This window comes from Triticum aestivum, chromosome 4B, assembly GCF_018294505.1.
Source record: "Triticum aestivum cultivar Chinese Spring chromosome 4B, IWGSC CS RefSeq v2.1, whole genome shotgun sequence".
In the NCBI taxonomy this organism is placed as follows: Eukaryota; Viridiplantae; Streptophyta; class Magnoliopsida; order Poales; family Poaceae; genus Triticum; species Triticum aestivum.
Genome location: NC_057804.1, coordinates 597571491 through 597580656, shown reverse-complemented (window position 1 = coordinate 597580656; position 9166 = coordinate 597571491). Strand labels below are relative to the sequence as shown.

The 9166-nt window shown below is 39.4% G+C and overlaps 1 pseudogene; it reads left to right on the top strand.

Moving 5' to 3' along the window:
* Positions 1–6439: 6439 nt before the first annotated feature.
* Positions 6440–8062, top strand: LOC123090259 (transcription factor bHLH25-like; annotated as a pseudogene).
* The last annotated feature ends 1104 nt before the right edge of the window (positions 8063–9166 follow it).

Genomic DNA, 9166 nt, shown 5'->3' with positions numbered 1-9166 from the left:
AAAAGAGAAAATAAACCATAAACCCATAAAACCCTAAATCTCTTAGTCTCGGTTGGTGTAACCAACCGATACTAAAGGCCCCCAGCCCCCCGGAGCAGACTCGTGCCACGTGGTGGGCCTTTTGTCCTGGTTCATGATGAACCGGCACTAGGGAGGGGGGGGGCTTTAGTCCCCACCCTTTAGTGCCGGTTGCAGAACCGACACTAAAGGTCCTTAGAAACCGGGACTAAAGCCCGATTCTGCACTAGTGGTAAAGCTCATTGTCTTGGAAAAAGGCAAATATAGCCATGTCTATATTAACTTTTGTCAAATTATGGTTCCCAATGTAAAATTGGCCAATGCATGGAGGAGAGAAAGGGCCATGGATATAGCATTAGTATGGTATCTAGCACTTAACTAGGTCCTGCTTGGTTGGTGTGAATTGTAAGTTGGACCTAATAAACCGCGGAAATGGGGGAATCCATCAGATGCCAAATTTGAAAGATATATGTCACTATTTTTATGACCATGCATGTTGCATTATTGAAAAAGCAACATTTGAAGTCTCTCGATATGTTTACTCATAGTTTAATCTTATAGTTATATTCTTTCACATTCTAGTAAAATTGTATTTTGAAATTACCATAATATTTTATGATAAGTATACTATGGGGGTAGCAGAACTATCGCCTTCTGCAAGGTGTGGCAAATAGCGGAGCTATAATGCTATTTGTCTTTTTCCTTACCCAAAGAGTCTCCTTGTCGATTTCTATTAAAGAAAACAACATCAACTTTTACACTTCGAAAACAAAAACTACGGAAATATAAAAAGGAAGCATTTACAAATGCTATTACATCTATAACAAAGACAATAAGTATAGGAAAAAAAATCCTAATTCCGTTTCTACAAACACGTGAACCAAATCTACACAAGATCAAGTTGCCAAAAGAGAGCCCTAGCCAAGCTCCGTTATAGAGTAATCCTCTGTCTCGTTGGATTCCCTCTATGACTCCTCGCGTAGGTCTCCTGTAGCACCATCTTGATCTTCACGATCCCCTCCTCGGCTTTTACTTGCTCTCGTCTTTTCCACGAGATTCTCCAATCTTTTGCACAACTAGCAAAACATGTCCGTGCGTTGCAACGGGGGACAGAAAAATTACATGCTAGCCAAATAAATATGACTCAATACCGAGACATATGAGTGTTCTCTATTTTAACACGGTGGCTCACCATGTTGCCACATATCTTTCTTCCCACTCTCGTTGATGATGGACAGGATGTCCACGTGATCGCAATGCATTGGACGTGATAAATCCCAAGGCAATGAATTTGCCACTGCACGACACACTTGCCATTGTCTCGTACAAGGGAATATTTAAAACTTTGAAAACAAATTTCATGGACCACGAACTACTCCGAACACCTAGACATATAAAGACTTTCCAAAAACTAATTAAATCCTAGAAATAAAATACCTTTGACTTGGCGAACAAATTTTCGAATCGACAAACATCTTTTTTTAATTAGGAATGTTTTAAAGATCATGAACATTTGTTTTGTTTAGACAAACATTTATTGAAATGCATGACTAGTTTTTGAATTCATGAATATTTTTTGACTCAGCTAACATTTTTTGAATCGATGACTTCTTTAAAATTGGGGGATAATTTTTTATGTTCGCAGAAACATGTAATTTTGTGAATATTTCCTTTTTCATGGACTTTTTTCTTCAGATTCATGAATATGCTTTGAATACACAATCATTTTTTTCAAAATCTGAACATGATTTTACTTCCCGACATGTTTTTCTAGATTGTATTTTTTATAATTTGCGAACAGTTTTGTAAGATCACCAACATTTATTGAAACTGCAATTTTTTTATGGTTTTCCGAATATTTTTGAATTCACTCACATTTCATAATTTCTCTAACATTTTTTTAAAAACTAATTTGTAATTTCAAATTAATTTAAAGAAGGAAAAACTGAAACAAAAATGAGAAAAGAAAAGACAAAGTGAAAAAAAGGCATCCCATGAAGGGGTAGGGGGTGGAGGAGGCGCGCGACAAACATCTTTTTTTAATTAGGAATGTTTTAAAGATCATGAACATTTGTTTTGTTTAGACAAACATTTATTGAAATGCATGACTAGTTTTTGAATTCATGAATATTTTTTGACTCAGCTAACATTTTTTGAATCGATGACTTCTTTAAAATTGGGGGATAATTTTTTATGTTCGCAGAAACATGTAATTTTGTGAATATTTCCTTTTTCATGGACTTTTTTCTTCAGATTCATGAATATGCTTTGAATACACAATCATTTTTTTCAAAATCTGAACATGATTTTACTTCCCGACATGTTTTTCTAGATTGTATTTTTTATAATTTGCGAACAGTTTTGTAAGATCACCAACATTTATTGAAACTGCAATTTTTTTATGGTTTTCCGAATATTTTTGAATTCACTCACATTTCATAATTTCTCTAACATTTTTTTAAAAACTAATTTGTAATTTCAAATTAATTTAAAGAAGGAAAAACTGAAACAAAAATGAGAAAAGAAAAGACAAAGTGAAAAAAAGGCATCCCATGAAGGGGTAGGGGGTGGAGGAGGCGCGCGACAAACATCTTTTTTTAATTAGGAATGTTTTAAAGATCATGAACATTTGTTTTGTTTAGACAAACATTTATTGAAATGCATGACTAGTTTTTGAATTCATGAATATTTTTTGACTCAGCTAACATTTTTTGAATCGATGACTTCTTTAAAATTGGGGGATAATTTTTTATGTTCGCAGAAACATGTAATTTTGTGAATATTTCCTTTTTCATGGACTTTTTTCTTCAGATTCATGAATATGCTTTGAATACACAATCATTTTTTTCAAAATCTGAACATGATTTTACTTCCCGACATGTTTTTCTAGATTGTATTTTTTATAATTTGCGAACAGTTTTGTAAGATCACCAACATTTATTGAAACTGCAATTTTTTTATGGTTTTCCGAATATTTTTGAATTCACTCACATTTCATAATTTCTCTAACATTTTTTTAAAAACTAATTTGTAATTTCAAATTAATTTAAAGAAGGAAAAACTGAAACAAAAATGAGAAAAGAAAAGACAAAGTGAAAAAAAGGCATCCCATGAAGGGGTAGGGGGTGGAGGAGGCGCGCGACAAACATCTTTTTTTAATTAGGAATGTTTTAAAGATCATGAACATTTGTTTTGTTTAGACAAACATTTATTGAAATGCATGACTAGTTTTTGAATTCATGAATATTTTTTGACTCAGCTAACATTTTTTGAATCGATGACTTCTTTAAAATTGGGGGATAATTTTTTATGTTCGCAGAAACATGTAATTTTGTGAATATTTCCTTTTTCATGGACTTTTTTCTTCAGATTCATGAATATGCTTTGAATACACAATCATTTTTTTCAAAATCTGAACATGATTTTACTTCCCGACATGTTTTTCTAGATTGTATTTTTTATAATTTGCGAACAGTTTTGTAAGATCACCAACATTTATTGAAACTGCAATTTTTTTATGGTTTTCCGAATATTTTTGAATTCACTCACATTTCATAATTTCTCTAACATTTTTTTAAAAACTAATTTGTAATTTCAAATTAATTTAAAGAAGGAAAAACTGAAACAAAAATGAGAAAAGAAAAGACAAAGTGAAAAAAAGGCATCCCATGAAGGGGTAGGGGGTGGAGGAGGCGCGTGAGAAAAAAGGAGCTGGAAAATCTGACCTGGGGTTCGAACCCTGCTCTCCTGGGTAGTAGGAGCGTTAGGCTCTAGCCACCATGCTGCTAGCGTCTCTATGGCATACATTGGGTATGATGTCTGTAAAATAATTAATCACGGCGGTGATGACTTTATAAAAAAAAAGAATCATTTTCTTAACTTACGGGTGGCATAGCGGGTAACTTATAACTACTTCAGGGGTAATTATTTGGACGGACGACCAGAAACCCATTTTGCTTTATTATTAGGTAAAGATATGACATAAGTTTTAGATCACAACAGCCGGATCATTAGGATTTTTATTATAAAAAACAAGCTGCATTTCTAGTTTTCCACATAGTCCGTAATGCTGGTACCCCCCCCCCCCCACCCCCCCGAGCACCAATTTTCTCTGTGCTATCGGAAACGAGTTAATCCACCCCCAACCAAGATCTTTAAGGCTTCCCACTATTGGGCATTTTCTCCTCCCCAAAGTTCTCACCAAACCAATGCACACCGATCTTTCAACTTTGACTATTCGAACTATAAATTTCTTTGAGAAGGTGACGTTATAAAGTCTTGGGATTTGCTATACTAAATATGTATTATTAATCCATATATCCTCCCAAAACAGAGTTAGCCTCATCACTTAACAGCCTCTTGGTAAACTTCTGAAAAATATGGTTCATATTCGTCAGACTGACAAAAAAATTAGCCCCTAATCCCAACTCTAATCCCTAACAGGGTTTGATTCTGAAAGTATTTTCTGGACAACAATTGCTGCAAGGTACCATCAGTGTTCTCCAATTTTCAAAGCCATTTGCATAACAGGGTTCAATTTATGACTTGTAAATAAACAACCCCAAGCACTTTTGGTATGGACACGACATATGCCAGTTGATTAGCCGATACTTCATTTATTATTCATCTTCTACCACAACATTCTAACCCCGCAAGAATCCAACACCCCTTTTGGCAACTCCAGGAAGGACATCATATATAATTGAATACCATTGAGACAAGAATTAGTGAGGGTCACCCTTTCCGCAATAGACAAGATGTTTCCTTTCCGTCCTGCCATCTTCTTCCCACTTATATCTTTCACTGTGCTAGTTGCTAGCATAGTGACATATACAATGGTGCTATCTTATGAGTGTCATGTATGATAAATGCTGAGTAAAGGAGAGAAAAAAAAATAAGAAAAGACATCCCTTCTCTTAATTAAGAGATGATCTCTTAACAACAATCTATCTCACCATATATTTGAGGTTATCTGGTTAGGAGAGATAAGTCTAAGATATACTCCCTTCGTTTCTTTATCTAAGGTGTATATATTTTTGGGCACGGTGAACAAGGCAACAAATTATAGATACATTAGTACAAAATTACCCTTGTCAAATTTGTTGATTACTGGCAAGTAAATCACTTAGGCTTTGAAAGAAAGAGATATATATAGGCAGTCAGGGGAGATATACTTTCCTTCTTTCTCTATAATGAAAGATACAGACAATCGGGAGAAAGATACTTTTCTTTTTTCTAGAGGGATAAAAAAAAGATTATGTGAGGTATTAGAAGAAATGCACCTTACATTGTGGAATTTTATCAAAAAATAAATACACCTTACATAAAGAAACGGCGGGAGTAACCCATTGTACACCATTTTTATTTCTTTATCTAAATTATGTGACAGGCTTAAGATAAAACAACCTTATCAATCATTATACATGCCCATATGTACCGACACTTAGGTAGTGTTTGGGCTTCGAAAAAGCTGGAGCGCATCAATACGTAGCTATATAAAACCTTGGAATTTCCAGTTTAAAAAAACTTGGTACTTGTGAAGGAAGATACACGTGGATCCACTAATCCAGCTGCCATGACCCTAATTTGGACAATAGAGGAGTCAAGATACACCTCAGGAAATTTGGTATTTCTGCCCCACCACATGAATGCACCTTTTCCAGCGGTGTAGAATATCATTTTCACTGGATCCAGGCAAGATAAGCCAGGATCCAACAAACGGTTGTTAATTGTTTATGATTGGCTCATTTTTGTAGGCTAGAGGGGCCTAGCGTGAGCAAACATTACAGTGACAGGACCATAACGCTCCGTTATAAACTCCAAGATTAGAGGTCAGGTTCTAACATAAAAACAATTACTAACGTGCATGACTAGTTCTGATTTGTTCTGTGGTGCCACGTGTGCTTAACTACTCTTACCATTTGTCTCGATGTTGCACGAGCTAGGTCAGCGGCAAGGTACGGTTCTGTAAATGCTCATGGACACTGCTTTAAATAGCCCGCTATAGCTCCGCTATAGCACGTTATAGCGTTTACAAAAAGTCTTGCGCTAAAAGACTTTGGTCCAAACAAATGAACAAACATTTTAAATAACGCGCTATAGCTCCCTTAGCGCGCTATTTAAAACTTTGCTCATGGACGACATGGACGACTCGCGCCTGTTCATGCAGTGGGCGATGAGCACACTGGAGCAGCAGGATCCAGGAGACACCAACGGCGGCAGCGAGAAGAGCGCCGGCTTCCCGTGTCTCCAAGCGCTCCGCGATTCCTCTGAGCTGACGGAAGCACAGAACAGTCTGAGCTCCGGCGACGACACCGGCGGCGGTGGAGGAATCATCACCCCAGCCCCCGATTCGGCTGTGCACCAAGGCAGTTGGTCCATGTAGTCCCCGACCTCGGGCGGGCCGTTCGCGCCAAGCAGCATGAGCAGCACCGGCACCAGCAACGCCCTGTCCATGAGCTGGGACTTCGGCGCTGCCTTGCCGCCGCAGCCGGTCAGCAGCGGTGGCGGGGGCACGCTGGCGGAGCGGAAGCGCCGGGAGAAGATCAACCAGCGCTTCATCGAGCTCTCCGCCGTCATTCCCGGCCTCAAGAAGGTCCATGAATATGTCTAATCTCTCAACTCTTTCTACCTTTCATAGTACTCCTTCAGTAAATGCTTAATTGATTTGGTTACATTATTTTCCAAATCGTCAGATGGACAAGGGGACGATTCTTGCCGACGCGACCAGATACGTTAAGGAGCTCCAAGAGAGGGTCAAGTACCTGGAGGCTGCCGGCGGCAACCACAGGAGCGTTGAGACCGTGGTGCTCGTCAGGAAGCCACGGTGCCTCGTCGCCCCGGACGCCGGCGGCAATTGGGAGCCAGCTGCCGGAGATCGAGGCAAAGCTCTCGGAGGACAACGTCATGCTGAGGATCCACTGTGAAATAAATGGAAAGGGTCTGGTCGCCAGGGTTCTTGCGGAGGTCGAGGAGCTCCACCTCCGCATCGTCCACAACAATGTGATGCCGTTCACGGCGTCCACCGTGATTATTACCACAATGGCGAAGGCAAGTTCTCATCAGTAATACTAGCTGTCCTACGTTTTATACGTATGCATTCTACTCTTTGTCCACTCTGGTTTTTTCGCATAAATACATAAACCTGTAAAGCTTACCATTCTATAACATGCACACCTGCAAGGTACTCCTCCGTTCGTAAGTATAAGTCTTTTTAAAGATTTCACTGTGGACTACATATAAAACAAAATGAGTGAATTTACACTACAAACTCTTTAAAAAAGACTTATATATTAGTATCATATATTCCCTCCGTTTCAAAATAGATGATTCAACTTTGTATTAAATTTAGTACAAAGTTAATACAAAGTTGGGTCATCTATTTTAAAACGGAGGAAGTATTACTTTATTTATTGTCATGCATGACACATAGTAGTATAACATTTATTGTAATACTGTATCATGATATGGTACTCAACCATCTCTTTCTTTATTTAATTCTATGACACCTCGTCAAAATTGCCTAGTTGGCATGCATGATACTAAGTATGATACTACCATTACAACCAGCCTTAAGATATGCTCCCACATTCTCATAATACAAGAGCGCTTTTGTCCCATAATATAAGAGTAGTTCAGTGTACATGTAGTATTGTTGATTTAATATTATAAATATTAGTCATTTTTTGCGGGTGAAATATTAGTCATTTATTACTAGACAATCATACTTAGTAATCTTTTGTGGATACATTTGTAAAAAAAGAGAGGAACTTTCAGACTGGGGGCGTGTGGTCGTAAGGATCAATCTCTTTGAGCGCAACATTGTAGAGTAGTATTTTCTAATGGTGGATGTTATATACATATCAACTATACATCTCCAGCCACATCACTTAGGACTATAACTTCAAATTTTCATGGACTTACTGACTTTACCATTCAGGTGGAGGAGGGCTTTACCATCAACACAGAGGAGATAGTAGGAAGGCTCAACTTTGCATTGTACCAACATAGCAGCAGCAACAACAGTGGCAACAACAATTATTAAGGGCATCTCCAGCCGTTGGCCCCCCAGGGGGCGTCTAAAAGCGCCGCCTGGGGGCGAGCAGGCGACACACTCGGCGCTGGGGGCGGTTTTGCGCCCAGTCGTCGCCCTCAGCCCGCCCCCAGGCGCCGAAATTGGCCCACTTTACAGCCCATTTTCGGCGAATAAACGGCCCATATGGGCGAGAATAGGCCCATATTCGGCGTGGTTTCGGCGTTCAATTATCAACACACACATATTTCATCACAGAAAAATCAAATACTTCAACAAAATACTACAACAACAAATAGTTCAATACAAATTATATAGTTCAACAAATAAAAACTCGTATTTCATCACGCGGCGTCCCCCTTGAGCCTCCATAGGTGCTCAATCAGATCTTTCTGCAGTTGATGATGCACCTGTGGGTCTCGGATCTCCTGACGCATACTGAGATAGGCAGTCCAAGTTGCCGATAGCTGGTGATCAACTTCGGCTAAAGGACCCTGCCTGTAGTATGGTTCAGTGTCAAACACTGGGTCTTCTTGCTCGCTCTCGATGATCATGTTGTGCAAGATGACACAGCAAGTCATGATATCCCACATTTGATCTTTCGACCAGGTCTGAGCGGGGTACCGAACAACAGCGAATCGAGATTGGAGCACACCAAATGCCCGCTCGACATCCTTCCTGCAAGCCTCCTGAACCTTCGCAAACCAGGCGTTCTTGCCTCTTGCCACAGGGTTTGAGATCGTCTTCACAAATGTCGACCATCTCAGATAGATGCCGTCAGCTAGATAGTACCCCTTGTTGTATTGGTGCCCATTGATCTCGAAGTTCACCGGAGGAGAATGGCCCTCAACGAGCTTGGCAAAAACAGGAGAGCACTGCAGCATGTTGATGTCATTGTGAGTTCCTGACATACCAAAGAAGGAGTGCCAAATCCAGAGGTCCTGTGTGGCTACCGCCTCAAGCACCACACTGCAACCGCCTTTGGCGCCTTTGTACATCCCCTGCCAACCAAATAGGCAGTTCTTCCATTTCCAATGCATGCAGTCGATGCTTCCAAGCATCCCAGGAAATCCTCTTGCTGCATTCTGGGCTAGGATCCGAGCAGTGTCTTCCGCA